Consider the following 16,851-nt stretch of genomic DNA (forward strand, 5'->3'; position numbering starts at 1 on the left):
TAGATTAAGGTGTTTTTAAAAATATTTTGCTATGTTTTAATATTTTGATGATTTTTAAGTATTTTACATAATTAACCCATGTGAGGCAAAATCTGATAGAATTGCAAGGAGAAATAGACAAATCCATTATTATAGTTGAAGCCTCCAAAACGTGTCCATTAGTAATGGGCAGCTACAGTACAGTGAAAATCAGTGACCTGAACCATCAATCAACCTGATCTAGTTGACATTCCTATAATGCTCTGTCCAACAACAGTAGAATACAAATCCTTATCAGGTTGTCATGGAATAGTCACTAAGAAAGACCACATTCATGGACTTAAAATAAACCTTAAGCTTTTAAAATAGAAATCAAAATATCTTGTCAGTACTCAAGAGAATTGAATTAGAAATCTATAATGGAAAGATAACTGGAAAATCTCCAAATATTTAGACATTAAAAAATATATTACCAAATAATGCATAGGTCAAAGAAGAAATTATAAGATAAATTTGACAAATATTTTCAATTAAATGAAAATGAAATGTTGGAATGCTGTGACATCAGTTCTTAGAAGGAAATTTATAGTATTGAGTGCATATATATATAGAAAATAAGGAAGTTCTAAAATCAATAACTGAAATTTCCATCTTAGGAAGATAGAGGATGAAAAGAAAATTAAGACTAAACCAAGAGAGAAAGAAATGATAAAAATTAGAGCCAAAAACCAATAAACCAAAAACACAATTCAAAGAATAAAAATAAACAAAACTAAAAGTTAGTTCTTGAAAACATCAGTAACATTGATAAATCCCTAACCAAGCTAAGTCAGAAAAAAAGAGAAAGGATACAAATTACCCATATCAGAAATGATAGTGGGGTCATTACTGCTGAGTGCATGAACATTAAAATAATAATAAAGGAATACTATCAACAACTTTATGCCTACAAATTTGATAAATTACATGAAAATGAACCAATTCTTTGAAAGACATAAACTATTAAAGTCCTCACAAGGATAAATAGACAACTGGAATATCTACAATATCTACAGTAAGCGAGATGGTGTGGTATTGATAAAACATAGATGCACAGATCTATGGGCAGAATTGGGAGCCCAGTAATAGACCCACACAGATGTAGTCAACTGTTGGGTTTTTGTTTGTTTTTAACAAAAGCACAGACACAATTCAATGGAGCAAGGATCATCTTTTCAACAAATGGTGCTAGAATGTTGAAAATTCATATGTGAACATTTAATCTAAACATAGGTCATCCACCTTACACAAAAATTAACTGAAATTGATTGTAGATCTAAAATGCAATACTATAAGACCTTTAGAAGAAAACATGGACAAAACTCTGTATTGCCTAGTTTTTGGTGATGTTGGACTTAAACTCAAAACTTCTGCTCTGTGAAAGATACTATTAGAGAATGAATAGTCAAGCCACAGACAGGGAAAAATATTTTCAAAATATATATCTGAAAGGACTTGGCACTCAAAATATACAAAAAAAATTTCTTAAAACAATAAGAAAACAAAGTGAACAAATAAGAACATAGGCAAGGGATCTGAACAGACACTTCATCTAGAAAAATATACACATGACAAATAATCATATAGCACAATTTTCATTATAATTTACCAGTAGAGAATGGAAGTTAAAACAAGATATGACTACCACCTATTAGAATGTCTCAAATCCAAAACCTGATAGTACTGATTGCTGATAATGTTGAGGAGCAACACCTCTCATTTAATGTTAGTGAGAATGCAAAATGATATAGCCACTTTGGAAGACAGTTGGAAGTTTTGTACAAAGCTCAGCATAATCTTATGTTATGATCCAGCATTCATGCCTCTAAGTATTTACTCAACTGATAGAAAAATTTATCTCCACACAAAATTTGCACATAAAAGTTTATAGCAGCTTTATTCAGAATTGCCCCAAACTGGAAACAATGAAGTTGCCCTTCATTTGGTGAATATATAGATAACCTGTGATACAGTCATATGATAAAATACTATTCAGTGATAAAAAGAGTGAGCTTATCAAACCAAGCAACAATATGGATGAATCTTATGCATATTGCCAAATGAAAGAAGCCAGTCACAAAAGGCTAGGTACTAATATGAATCACTTTACATGACATTTTGGGAAAGGTAAAACTATAGACGGTAAATAAATCAGTGGTTGCTAAGGGGTTCTGTGGAAGTAGTGTTGAATAAGTAAATCAGAAGGGCTCTTTAAAAAAAAACTATGAGATTATTCTGCATGGTACTGTAGTACTTCATAACATTAGGCATTTGTCAAAACCCATAGAACTTTACAGAATGAAGTGGACCCGAACATATGCAAAATTAAAAAAAAAAAGGCAACTAGGTCGATGAATGAAATAACCTATTGAAGTGGATGTGGGGGAAAAAAGCATTGACCTAAGAAACTATGACAATGAATGGAGACTAAAGATGAAATATCTCTATATAAACATTTTACTCTAGTTGATAAAGTTGCTCCCCTTGGAAGAACATGTTTGCAATTTCTGAAATCACTGTGAATATTTATTTAAACATATATATATATGAATTGAATTTTTAAGTAAATGAATAAGGGATGATGGGAGCTAGGTTTTCCCACTGATATTGGGAGATTTTAGACAAGCAAAGAGAGAAGGCTAGAATGATCCATTTGGTAATGGAGTAAAGTTGGACACATCAGTATAAAATCATGTTTTGTCTTAAAATGGATATGGATGGTAACATAGAGAAATGTTTATACGTATATGCATATACAGAGGTCAGTATAAATGCATATACCTCCTTGTTCTGTCAGCTGAAGAGGGCCTAGAAGAAATGATACCTCAGTAGCAGCAAGGAAATCCAAGCAACCACCCACCTGAAAAGTGCCTAGACATAGTGACTCATTTTCAAAAAGTACAATATGGAAAGGGGAGTAAAGAGTAACTGTATCATAAGGAAACCTAACAAACAGTAACTACCTCAGCCAGGTGAGCAAGGTCAATATCAACAGTGATAAGTCATGTCAATAGTGTGTGCTCTTGAGGTAATGTGGTAAGAGAGGAACTTTAACTCTGTGGTCTTCCTCTTAAAATCCTATAACTTCAATATAATGATGAGACTACTGAGGAAAATTATAAAGAATTTATAATGATTACTTCTCAAAATTGTCAAGATAGTAAAAAAAAAGCCCTAAAATTAATGTTGATTGTATTTTAAACTAATCACAGTTTCCTTTACTTAAAAGTATTGATTTGATTGTGAAACGTTTATTAAGAACATTTAATGAGAAATATCAGAACTAAATTTCACAATATTTTAATTTTACACATTATATATCTTAGCTATAAATTACAAAGACAATTCAGATACTTTGCATATACTCATATTTTCAGTTAAGAAAAAAAAAACAAGTTAAGTTACTTGTTCTTGGATTTAAATTATGTGCAAAAAGATAATAGTGATTTAATGATAGTTAATTCAGTCATATAATATTCTACCACTTTTAGAAAATTGGTATAATTTATGTACACTTTCTTACCTGCAGTTAAGTGTGGACTTGATCAAGTAGTGAAAAATTGTAAGCTGTGATATATGAAAATCAAGTGTTTTTTTTTCAATGTTTATTTTTGAGAGAGAGAGAATTGTGAGGCGGGGCCAGAGAGAGAGGGGCAGAGGATCAGAAGCAGGCTCTGTGCTGATGGCAGTGAGCCTGATGTGGGTCTCGAACTCATGAGCTGTGAGATCATGACCGGAACCGAAGTCAGACACTCAACTGACTAAGCCACCCAGATGCCCTAAAAATCATGTTTATATAAGTTAAAAATTCAACTTTTCATACCTATAAAAGTTTCTCTCTGATTTAATTATCCTTTCAAATGCTTGAGAGATTATCAAAGTAGCCCATGTAAGTAATTTAAAAATGAAAGTGTACTTCAGATTCATAATGAAAAACAGCTGTTCAGTGTCACTTTCTTTATTCCTAAAGACCAGTTCCTTAGAAGTAAACAGTTTCAAATCTTCTAGCTGCTCATTCCAGAATTTCTATCCATAAAATGTATATAATAGTATTTTTGGTCCACTAATTTAAACATTATTGATTTTGTATTATGTAAATATTGTGTTCTGTGTTGAAAATCTGCTGTCTTATGACGTTTTCATTATTTTTCATTTTGTGTGTTCTTCAAGGGTTTGATACCTACTTATTTTAATTTGCTTGGATATATTTTTAATTAGAACCATACTATTTACTTTGATGACTTCCCATATAATTGCTCAATAGTGTAATTTCTCAGATAATCAGTTTCATTTCAGATAGTTCTCTATCCTCTTGCTCAGATTTGATTTGCTTCATAGCTATGAGATCATGGAATTTTCACTATTACCCTAAAAAAGTACTCATCTTTTTTGTTTCCAGTGCCTGTATGTTGAGTTATGTATTTCCCTTTTCCTCAGTTTGTTCCATTACTTTGGTGGAACATGCTATCAGGAAAAGGTGCATAAGAGGAAAAATTTTGTACACTGTGCACATGTGAAATAGTCTTTTTATTCTTGATTGTTTGGCTGATAATAGAATCTAGGTTAGAAACTAAGTTTACTCTAAATTCTGAGGGCATCTTCAATTGTAATGGGTAATACCATTTTGGTGTCTGATCTCCTGTATAGGATTTGTTTTGTTCACCCATTTTTCTGACTCTTTGGATATTTTGTATGGCGTGATCTGCTAATTTCTCTCCTATCGAATGTCATCTTTTCATCTTTTCATCTCATACATCACCCTTTTCTGAAGAAACAAGCATCTCCAATTTTTAAATCTATTTGGTTCTACAGCATAAATAGGCTTTGCTGCTTGTTAATATCCCTTTCCATGGTCATTTGGAATTCTGTTTGTTCAGTTGGGTTAAAAACCTCACCAGCTTCTTATTGCCTCCATATTAATGATGTATCTTTTCCTTTATTATTTGTCCCCTTTTTCTCTTTGTCCTTGTATAATTATAACTTTTCTCATCTAAACGACCTTAGTAAGGGAGAAGACATACATGTATGCTTTTAACCTGCCACATTTAATTGCAAGTTTATTCAACTAGTTTTAAATTTACTTCATTAACACAACTATTATAGGATATTCAGTTATGTCATTATTTTTATATCTACTGTTAATTTGGTAGTTATTTTTCTGCTTTCCCCTCTACCTTTATTTTTTTTAATTTTATTTTAGAGGAAGAGAGAGAGAGAGAAATCAGAGGAGAGGGTAAGAGGAAGTAAAAAGGATCTTAAGCAGGCTCCACATTCAGCATGGAGCCCAATGTGGGGCTTGATTCTACGCCGCTGGGATCCTGACCTGAGCCAACATCAAGAAACGGATGCTCAACCAACTGAGCCACCCAGGTGCCCCTCCTATTATCTTTATTTTAAGCAATAAATTAGCTCCAAACTTGAGCCTTTGAAATATAAACAGTATGCTTATTAATATGTGTGACAGCAATCATTAATCTGGTAAGACCAAGCAATAAGCTATTTTGAAAAATTAACAATTTTAGAAAACCAAAGTTACTTTTCAAATTGAAAATTGCTTCATTAATTTTTGGTAGAAATCTTCCTAAATGCAGCGCTCATTTGCTTTCTATCTTAAACAGACTCTGTATACTAAATATTCTTTCGGCTATTGTTGCTAATCTTTATTTAATGAAAACTAGTTGATTTAATCAATAGGAAGAGTAACATTTCAGGTGCAGTTGAGATATGTAGTGAAGTTTGTTATGAATATACTCACAGATCACCATTACATTGATATTTTTTTCTCTTACCTTGCTGTCTACTGTTACAGCTATAACTCTTATTTTCACCCATTTTGCTCCTTTTTAAGTACCTTCTGTCTACCAGAGTTTATCAACTAAAAAAATCAAATAACAAATTTGTAGTAAAGACATTTATTTTACTAACAGTTGAAGTTTGTTTCTCTGGCACTAAGGGCTCGTGTCTCTAATGTAGTTAAATAAAACAGTAGGCTATATAACAGTTGTTTTCCTCAGAGATTTTTGTTGCTTATTTCTTCTGAGTTCCTTAGATGAATTTGGGTTACTTATCGGTAGGATTTACCTTCATCTCTGTTTCTTGTCTCGATATTGTAGTTGTCAACATATCATCACTGAACTATTATATTGCGTTTATTAAATAAAATGTATTTATCATATTTCCTTATTTATTTAAATATTATAAGCAGTATTTCTCTTAGTGATCAAATAAAACACTTAAAATTAGTTAAGTATTTTACTTAGTACTCACTACAAAATTTAGCCAAAAGCACAGATTGAGTTGTACTCCTATCTTGGCTGCACTTATACTGGCTAGTGAAAAACATTTAAACATTGTAAACATTGGTGTCCTCATTTTTAAAACAAAGATAATAATAATTTCTTCCATGCAGGGTTTGATTAAGATCAAATCACGTACGGTATGGCACCTTCCCTCACATGTGAAAACATCTCCATAACCATTAGCTGTTACTATACTAAAGTTTTGTACCAAGAATCTAAGTAGTTGCTGGTGATAAGCAAAAGTTATAGTCAATGCCTTAATAGTATTATTTCTTCATTCTCTGTTTCAAAGTAGAAAGTGATAAATTAGAGTCTCTAATTAGTATAAAACGTGATTAATCCAAGGAAAGAGGATGGTGATAGGTGGTTTGCATACATACAGATTCAGATTTGCGTTTTGGTTCTGCTACTGGCTAGCTGTACATTTCGGCAAGTTATTTAACTTTTCAAAGTCTGTTTCCTTAGATGTGAAATGATTATTTTTATTTTATTTTTTTGAGATTTTTTTATTAAAGTATGTTTGACACAGAATGTTGCATTCGTTTCTGTACAACATACTGGTTAGTTGCATTAGTTTCTGTACAACGTACTATGTTCACCACAAGTGTAGCCACCATCCATCAGCGTACAAGGCTATCACAGTATCATTGGCTATATTTCCTATGCTGTGCCTTTCATCTCAAGACTTATTCCATAACTGGAGTCCTGTACCTCCCACTCCTCTACATCTATTTTGCCGCTCCCACTTGCCTCCATCCCCTCTGGTAACTATCAGTTTTCATCTATATTTATGGGTCTGTTCCTACTTTTGGTTCTTCATTTGTTTCATTTTTTAGATTATGTATCATATATGTGAAATCATATTGTGTTTGTCTTTCACTGTTTGATTCATTTCACTTAGCATAATTTTAATAGCACTTTCTTCACGGGATTGTCATGATGATTTTATAAAAAAGGTGGCCATACAATGAATAATACTGTATATTTCACAAGTAAGTGCATAATACATGTAAGTATAATGGTATTAATATTTATCTCCATAACTAAATGCAAAATTTTATTTTTTTTCATTTTTTAAAAATTTCTTTTTCTTGAGAGAGAGAGAGAGAGAGTGAGCATGAGCAGGGGAGGGGCAGAGAGAGAGAGAATCTCAAGCAGGCTCCTCACTGCCAGTGCAGAGCCCTAAGCAGAGCTCAAACCCATGAATGTGTGATAATGACTTAAGCCAAAATCAAGAGTACAATGCTTAACTGCCTGAGCCACCCAGGTGACCCTAAAAGCAAATTTTTAATTAATGCCACTTATATTAATCATGATTTGTCATTTAAGAATTATACATAATTTGGAACGCCTGGGTGGCTCAGTCAGTTGAGTATCCAGCTTCAGCTCAGGTCCTAATCTCACAGTTCGAGCCTCACATTTGGCTCTGTGCTTACAGTGAGGAGCCTGCTTTCGATTCTCTCTCTGTCTCTGTCTCTCTGTCTCTCTCTCTCTCTGCCCCTCACCAACTTGCACCCTCTCTCTCTCTCTCTCTCTGTCAAAATAAATTAACTGAAAAAAAAGAATTATGCATATAGAAATCTGATTTGTACACACACTTTGTGAGTAATACAGCAATAAATGTTTGTTACAATTATATCTGGCTTAAAAAATCACATCTTCTGAAAGCTCTTTGTTTTTTGAATAACATTGAGGGATTCTGTGGTTAGCCACCAATTCAAGAAGTTTATCTTGTACCTCTGAGGAGAAAACTATTTACTAATTTTAGTAAGATTCTGCTCTTGTTCTTTTGTCTGACACATAGATTTTGTTTTTGTTTTTTATAAGAAATGTAAAGATTCTCTATTTTATTCCTTCCATCCCATCTCTCCTGAGTAGGGGTGTCCAAATTAGTCTCCAGGAACATACAATGATGTTGATGTAAACCTTTCTTTATTGCTATGAATCATAACAGTCTATTTTTACCATTTAACTTTTGAGGGAACATGAGTCTCACTTTTACAAAATAAATGGTATGAAATTATTACTTTTTCTCTGCAAGTAAACATGTCCAACATTTATACTTAGTTTTCTACATGATATCAACACAAAAATATCCAATGAATTTAATTTTTTAAAGAAACTTAATCAGATTAATTATATCACATTTTGAAGGCCAAATAATTTGTTAATTGAATTTTTTACTTTTATAGCATATTTATTGAGGCATTACATAGAGAGAAACATAATAGAAACAATCATATCCTTTATTTGTTGAATATTTCAATCAAATTTTACAATAGAAGAACATATCTTTGAAAGTTCAAGCTATCATGACTTTCTGTGTCAAATAACATTATATGATTTAGTTGTGAGGAATCTAACAAAAAAACTAGAACTTAGTTATATGAGAATTTTAAAATGTGATGAAACTGAATTACAAAGATTTTTTTAAAAATTTCCCAAGGTCACAGTTATTATTTGTTGGACTCAGTCTGGGATATTTTTAAAACATATTATTGGAGTGGTATATTAATATAATTCGTATAAGGGCATATATAAACATAAAACATTTTAGATTGACTCTGTTTTTGGTCTGTAGAAATGAAAAACCAGAAAAACCATCTCTATTATTGGAGTTTAATCTACATATTTATTTGCAGAAATAGGAAATGGTAATGTATAAGTTTATTCATTTTATCATTATTTGTAGTGACAACACTGGGAAATAAACTGAATGTCTGTCATTTGAGGATTAGTTAAACAAATTACACCAAAAAGAAAGATATACAAAAGGATTATGACATTTTCTACATATAGGAATATTGTTAAGTAATAAAAAGCAAGATACAAAATGATGTGTATAATAGACATGAGTTTTTGTTAAAATGGTGGGACATAATCTGTATTTATATTTGTATGTATATTCATAAAGACACTCTGGAAGTAAATAAAAGGGAGGGTAGGAACTAGTAACAATGTTTACTATTGGCAGTATTGAAGAACAGGGCTGGTTGATGGGGAACTGGGATGGAAGAGAGATTTTCACCTATATTTTGGGGTTGTTAACTATGGTCTCATATTGCTATCCAAAATTAAATCACCTTAAAATATAAAATGCTGTGAAAACTATTGTATCACAACTGATCATACTGGTAAAAAGAGGTCAAAATTTTTCAAAAAATAATTTGCAGTGATAGAAAGTGAAGAATGAGAGAAATTGGATATAAACAACCTTTTTCCTGTTCTAGTCACTTAAATGTCAGGGCCACGGAAGGAGAAGTAGAGGAATGGAACATGTTTTTTCCTGAAGTGACAAAGATTATTTAACTGGTTAACAGTGCATGGACTCTGGTAAGAGTGCAGGATGCCCACCTTCTGTTTCTAGTGAGAATAAAATTAACATGAGGAAGTTAATCATTCTCCATAAAGCATGAGTACTTTCATCACTTTCCATGGACCATGATTACAACTCCAGGTTCTAGTTAGTATCTTCGCATACATAATCTTAGATGACCTTAGACTATCATGCTCTCTTCTTTAGAATAATCCCTACTTCTTTTGCAAAGTCTATATATGAATGTCTCATCACACCTTCCATGTATATATTATTCCCAAGTTGATTATTCTTAGCAGTACATAAAATTATCCTTGTCTCTGAACTTCAAAATTTTTGACTCCTCAAAATTCTTTTTTTATCTGCTAAGGTCATCAAGCAAGTAAACCTTGCTGTTTTTCCCTCTTATCTGTTCCAGCTCCCTTTTTTCCCCACTAAATTCTATTTTAGATACCCTTATTAAAGCATATCAAGGGTACAACCTTCTCAAAATTATCTCTCCTTCCTTGTAAAACATGTCATTCATTTGAAAAAATTCCCGCTAGTTCTAACCTCTTAATGAGGCTTAATGATGAATCTGTGTCATATTGTTGATTCAGTGTAATGGCAGTGCTATACTTACATAACAGATAAACCAAAGTTAACAGAAAAATTGTCTCTCTCCTCTAGTCTTATTTTTGCTATTTTACATTCAACTATGTGCTATTTTCAAGTGAGTAAATATAGAATATTACTATCTTCAATAGAATTTTCCAAATTTAGTAGAAAAATATAATTTAAGAACATGCATTTTGGAAAAAAGATAAACTGAGTAGAGGAATGTCAATTGTTAATTTTAAATTGGGTCCCTGGGGGTGCCTGGGTGGCTCAGTCAGTTAAGCATCCTACTCTTGATTTCAGCTCAGGCCATGATTTCATGGTTCATGAGATCAAGCCCAGCATTGGGCTCTGCTTTGACAGCACAGAGCCTGCTTGGGATTCTCTCTCTCCCCCTCTCTCTGCCCTTCCCCCACTCATGTTCTTTCCCTCTCTCTCAAAAAAAATAAATAAACTTATAAAAATTTTATTTATTTTTATTTTTATATTTCTTAGGGTTTATTTATTTTCGAGAGAGAGAGAGACAGAGTGTAAGTGGAGGAGGGGCAGAGAGAGAGGGAGACACAGAACCTGAAGCAGGCTCCAGGCTCTGAGGTGTCAGCACAGAGCCCCAATACAGGGCTCAGATTCATGAACCATGATATCATGACCTGAGCTGAAGTAGGACATTTAACCATTTGAACCACCCAGGTGCACCTTATAAAAAAATTTAAATAGGGTTCCTGAAGGCAAATGATTTAGAAGTAAAGGAGAAACTGAGAAACCATGGTATACTTATAGTAAAGACTTCCAATACCTCTATCCTCTGAGTCCAGGTTGTCTGCCTTATAGGTCTTATTAACAAGATCCTTTGGTCCTCCAGTAAATAGATTTCCTTAGGTGATACCAAGGAAATAGCCTCCTTATGCCAAATCTTGATCCATTGTTCAGTGTGCTACAATAAGGTTCCAGGGTATTACCAAAGCATGTTAAATACTGCAGAGATATGCAATGTGTACTTTGCTACACTGCAAAAACAATAAAGAAAACTCTTGACAGAGGTTGGATTTTATTAACAAAAAGAAATAACAATAGAAATTAAGCTCTCTTTTTTTAAGTTCATTTATACTGTTACAATGATGACTACTTTAAAATTAACTAAAAATAGTCCTATTTATTAGATAGTATCACTTCAATATGACCAAAGTGACATTTAGTGTTAATTTGGAGCAAAATGAATTTCAGATGAGTTTCAGCATTGAAGATATGTTCTATTGTTTCTGGCATATTAGGGTTTACCTTGTCAGTGTTCATTAGAAAGGAAGTTTATATCAACTCTGAAAATAACAATGGACTTCAGAAAACATGTTATTATATTTCTAGAAATTTTCCAAAATGAATGCAAGTAATGAGCCTCCCAATAATTACAATGGAAAAGGGGCATCACCATTGTAAAAGAGTCCTCACATATTGGTTGAGAATCCATTGTTAAGTACAGACAAACTGTTTATGGAAAGCATTTAAAAATTATTTTCTTCTAATGTGCCTTTGAAACTAATAATGTACCAGAGGTATCCAATGGTATAATAGAAATCAGCTTTAATTTAAATTTAAATTTAAATTTAATTTAATCCAAGGCACTAGTTTATCCTCTGAATGAAAATCCAGGCAAAGTCCATGAAGTCTTTGCTGTCCCTTAGGTAAAATATAGTATTGGTTCAAAAAATTCAGATACTCAGTTTTATTAATAATCAACTCTTGAAAATTCACTTAAAAATACTCTTTTTTTCTCTCAATTTTATAGATAACTGAAATGGCAAAGGGCATATTTGGCATCTTCTCATTTTCCTTGCATAGGTTTCTCTTTGTTCTTCATCTTATCAACTGCAGGGGAAGGAATGATATCAGGAAAGGTCTTGTTTGACCAGCAACATCCAAGGTGGCACTGGCTTACCCACCTAGCACTTGGAGCTGTTTAAACTACTTCTTTTCACGAGTATCTTCAAGGTCTCTTGAAAAAATTTTCTCTTAACTCAGCACCTTTTACCTGTAGATCCTTCTTTTGATGTAGACAAGTGGATCTGGTATTTATAGCTTGGTTCTTAGGTTCTGATAATCCAGAGCTTTTCCCTCGACATTAGTGTCAGTATTTCCCTATAGTTTCTAAGAACAACATACCAGTACGCTGTTGTATGTAGCCCATGTATAGACATTGGGAAATACTCAAATTTGCTCCAACAAATTCCAGAAGTCTCCAATGTAGCATTTCTTCTGTGTTCATCATCAAAAGATCCAGTCAGTCTTTGGCCCTTTCAACTTGCCAGGTGAGTCAGACTGTTCACTGTGTCTGTAAAATTGTGAGGCCATATATTAAGCTCTCCAATTGGTTGCACTAAGCCCCACTGAAACCCTTTTCACAGGCTGATGAGAGGAAACCATTTCCTATATTACCTCTTAGAGTGAAGGTGGTGAGTGGTGGGACTTAAAAACCCACCAACTCTCTCCAGAACCTTCTCCTAACCTCCAATTCTGCCCTTATTTTCTTCAATCCTATTGTATAGGCTGGGAGTGGCCAGCAAAATGTCACGTAACTAGCTGTTCTCCATCTCTTTTTCTAAATCTTGCATGAAGGCCTTTCACTTGTGGTATCCGTTGCCATGAAGCCTCACCTGAAAATGAGGCAATCATTTCTCCCTTTCTATATCCTGCTAACCTTGCTAGGCTTAGGGCCATGCAAATCAAATGCAGAGAGCTCTGATCTTGCTTCATGACTATAATTTCGCAGGATAAAGTTGAAAACACAGTGTGATCCACCATAATTCCATATATCGCTGACTTGTTTTATAGAAATATCTGTGTAATATGTTTTTATCTGCTGATTATAAATTAGCTGCAAAATATTTTAATATATAAAATACTTAAATACTCTAAGATAACTAGGTATATTAAATGAAATAACACATTTTTACTTTTGTAACTATAAAGGTATTATAGGGAAGTAAGATAATGTGGCTTTTGAAGACTTTATCTGAAATCCATTCAAAATTGTTTTAAGGGATTTAGTTAGATTGTCCACCACTAATCTAAGTGTTATTCTGAGCACAAATGAAAAATTGGCTTTCTGCCTGTCTTCCTTTTTGACTAACGTTGATGGAATGATAAAATGGTCAGTATCTGCCTGTTCTCCAGAACCTTATGTTACCATCAGGTTTGGGTCACAGTCACTTGGAGGTTATTATCACTGTTTCCAAGCCTAGATAATAATCCAAAAATGTTTAAGCTACTCAAACATTTTTGAAGCTCCTACTAGGAGATGAAGGATTAATGTCAGATAAGGATACCGCTTTAAAGGTACCTTATAGATAGGTAGTTGCACATTTTCAGAAAGTTAGAAGTAATGTAATGAAAATCATTTGGGCAAACATTAGCTTGAATGTCAGATTCAGAATTTCAGTGGAATGCAAATCAACCAAGCCTGAAGTTTGATTGTTAAAATCATCAGTACCTGGGGGGAAACTCACTCTTCTAGAGATAAGAATGGAATAGGTCTGCCCATCCTCTTCCTGTAATCACTTTTTGTTGATCCTCCTTATTACTCAGCACAGAATTTCTCTTGATCTTGTATACAATTCTTTTTATGAATTTAACTACATTAATGTTTTCTCTACACCTACCACCTTCATTCCTAAACTTCATCTATGCTTAACAAATCATGCACAGATACACATCTCTGGAGCTTAATATACAAGAATATAAGATCCCTCCCTTTGACAACTTTGGTCACTTCCTCAATTTATGAGATAGATCGATTTGGATGGGGTACTTAACCCATATCAGACTCATTTTCTTCAGCTATAAAATATGTATTTTTTTTGTTAATGAGACACTATACGTGAAGTCCCTAATATAGTTATAACACATATTAGGGACTGAACAAATATGAAAGACTTTTTTTTTTGCTCTCCATGAAAAAAAATGGTATTCCAGAGAAGACAGAAAGAACTTCCATCTCAGGAATCAATGCATGGTTGATGGAGAAGGTGTCACTTGCTCTGAACCTTGGAGCATTAAGTACAAGTTGGACTTGTGAATAGGTAGGGAATGAAGCTCCCAGAAAAGGAAGTGCCATGAACAAAGGGGCAAATTTAATGTCTTGGAAGTAAAAGGTATATAAGGAGTACACTTACATTTCAATTTGTAAAGAACATAATTAGCAGTTGAGACAATAATTAGAGGGCAGTGTTTAGGGTATTGAAATCCTCACTAAGGAATTTAGACCTAAAGTTATAAAGAACAAATAGCTTTTGCGGGGTTTTGTATAGGATGCTCAGTGGTGTGATTCATGAAGAAAAATCCAGCAATAGTGTATTTAGGGTGTATTTAAAGTAACTGAGAAGGATGGATTTGGAAAGCTTTGGTGGAAATGGAGAAGCGGTGGCTGCTAGATATACAGTGAGGAAACATCAGAAATCTCACATACTGGGACAACTGGGTGGTTCAGTAGTTTAAGCATCTCACTCTTGATTGTAGCTCAGGTCATGATCTCACAGATCCTGAGTTTCAGCCTCGTGTTGGCTCTGCATTAGTAATGCAGAGCCTGCTTGAGCATTCTCTCCCCCTCTCTCTCTGCCCCTCCCCTGCCAAGGCGCATGTGCGCACTCTCTCTATCTCTCTCTCTCTCTCAAAATAAATAAATAAACTTAAAAAAAAAAAAAGAAATTTCATCTACCCACCAAGGAAACTAATGGGATAGTTATGCATAACATGGAAATTTAACAACAAATGACTAGTTTGTGGCTCTGCCCAGACAATATTTACTTTCCTTTTAGATGTTATGTTTAACAGTACATTGTAAATAGTTTATTATTTTTTATTGCATAAGAGGTGTACCAAAATTTTACATATAGTTATCTTTCAAAGAGACAAGTAGTCCTAGCTCTCATGTGATTGGCGTTTAACCTTGATATTGCTTTGAGACATCATTGGCATTGTTATTTTTTATTCAACTTGATTTTTTATTTCATTTATTTAGTGTCTCTACGATAATATACTAACTTTAAAGGAATTCTGTATGACTCCCATAACACTGGACATTTAATACTTGATATACTTTCACATATGTGAAAAAGTTTGCATTTGTCATAACATGAATTTTTATAGGATACCTCAATTAAGACATAGAATTCTTTATTCTATCAATTGGATATGTGTTTCATTAACAATGAATATTAATTGACAATGGCCATTAAGAGTTTTCTCCACTGCAAACATTTCATTTTCTTGATAAAATTAAAGATGTGTTTTGACATTTAAGAGTGAACTTTCACTCTTAGGTTGTATCTCTGTCTATATCTATATGAATGATACTGTATGAAAACCTACATTTCAGTTAAAAATGATAACACATGTCATATAATCCTTCCGAACTCTTTTTTATTATTTTTATTTTTTAATTATTATTTTATTTTTAATTATTTTATTATTTGTTTATTTTTTATCTTAGCTTTATTTTTTCTTCCTGCTTCAGTGTATTTTCTAGTGATATTTTGAACAAATACTGCATGGGGTAAACTTTTTAAATACTTATAGGTTGAAAATATCTTTACTCTTGATCTTGAAGTGATAATCAGAATGAGTCAGAATCATTGTGTTAATTTTTTTCTCAGTATTTCAAATACATTGTTCTATTGCTTTCTTATGTTCAAAATTCTTAATAAAAGTATACCAGCAATCTGGAGGTCATTCCTTTGTGTATAATCTCTCTGGTAGCTTTTAGACTTCTTTATTTCTGTGTTGAAAATTTTTAACAAGGTAGTCAAGTTTGGGCTTTCTTTAATTCAGAAATATTTGTGCATCATTTCAATCTGAAGAATCATCTTTCCTCAGACCTGAAATATTTTAGATGATTATTTTTTATATAGTTCCTTTTTTCCAGGTTATCCATTTCTTACTTCTTGTCACTACTATTGATGAGTTTAAGAATTTCTAGTTCTATTCTCCACATCTTTTCACGTTTCTTTTACATTCTTCATCTCCTTATCCTTTCGGTCAGCAATCTGAGGGAAATAGAACACTTGGCTTAAATGATCAGCTTAATAATATTTTCATTGGTAGTGTGCCATTTTGACACTATCTTATATATTAAGTTTCCATAATAATATTTGTTTCAATAATATTCTGTATTTTCAGTAATGATATTTTCTGTAACCAAATATTCTTGATCAATTGAAAAAGTGTTTTGTCTCTCTACAAATAGTCATACTTATTTTAAATTACTGTCTATCTTGTTCAAGTATCTCTATGTCTTGAATATAAGTTTTCCATTTGCTATACTCCCATATTGACTTGAGTTTCTTCAAGTATTTATTTGAATATAGTCAAATAACATCAATAGAATTCTGACAAAAAACCTGTTCCCTGAGGTGTCATTTAACAAACTGATTAAAAGAATTCAAGAAAATTATTTTTCATTTATCCCATTGAAAAAAATATTTGAGAAAATTTTATAGTGTAATAGTAATCAGCCAGAACAGAGAATTCAATATGGAGAAAGGCAAGGTGTAGAAAGAAATGAGAGAAAGCTCATTAGAATGCAGACTCCATGAGGACACACATATTTGTTGTGTTCATGGCTGCAGTCCA

The 16,851-nt window shown here is 32.8% G+C and overlaps 2 long non-coding RNA genes across 5 annotated transcripts in view; one reads left to right on the forward strand and one right to left on the reverse strand.

Moving 5' to 3' along the window:
* LOC113598783 (uncharacterized) overlaps positions 1–16,851 on the forward strand; it is a 302,008-nt gene that overhangs the window by 253,938 nt on the left and 31,219 nt on the right. The gene's annotated exons all lie outside the window — the stretch shown is intronic.
* Positions 1–16,851, reverse strand: part of LOC113598785 (uncharacterized) — a 603,234-nt gene that overhangs the window by 34,505 nt on the left and 551,878 nt on the right. The window contains exon 6 of one of the 3 annotated variants that reach the window (XR_008298503.1): positions 8,867–16,265. The exons of the other annotated variants lie outside the window; for them this stretch is intronic. This is a non-coding gene — a long non-coding RNA (uncharacterized LOC113598785). Of the gene's footprint in view, positions 1–8,866; positions 16,266–16,851 lie in introns of those variants that run through there. 3 annotated transcript variants of the gene reach the window in all.

Source organism: Acinonyx jubatus, chromosome B2 (genome assembly GCF_027475565.1).
Source record: "Acinonyx jubatus isolate Ajub_Pintada_27869175 chromosome B2, VMU_Ajub_asm_v1.0, whole genome shotgun sequence".
Lineage (NCBI taxonomy): Eukaryota > Metazoa > Chordata > Mammalia > Carnivora > Felidae > Acinonyx > Acinonyx jubatus.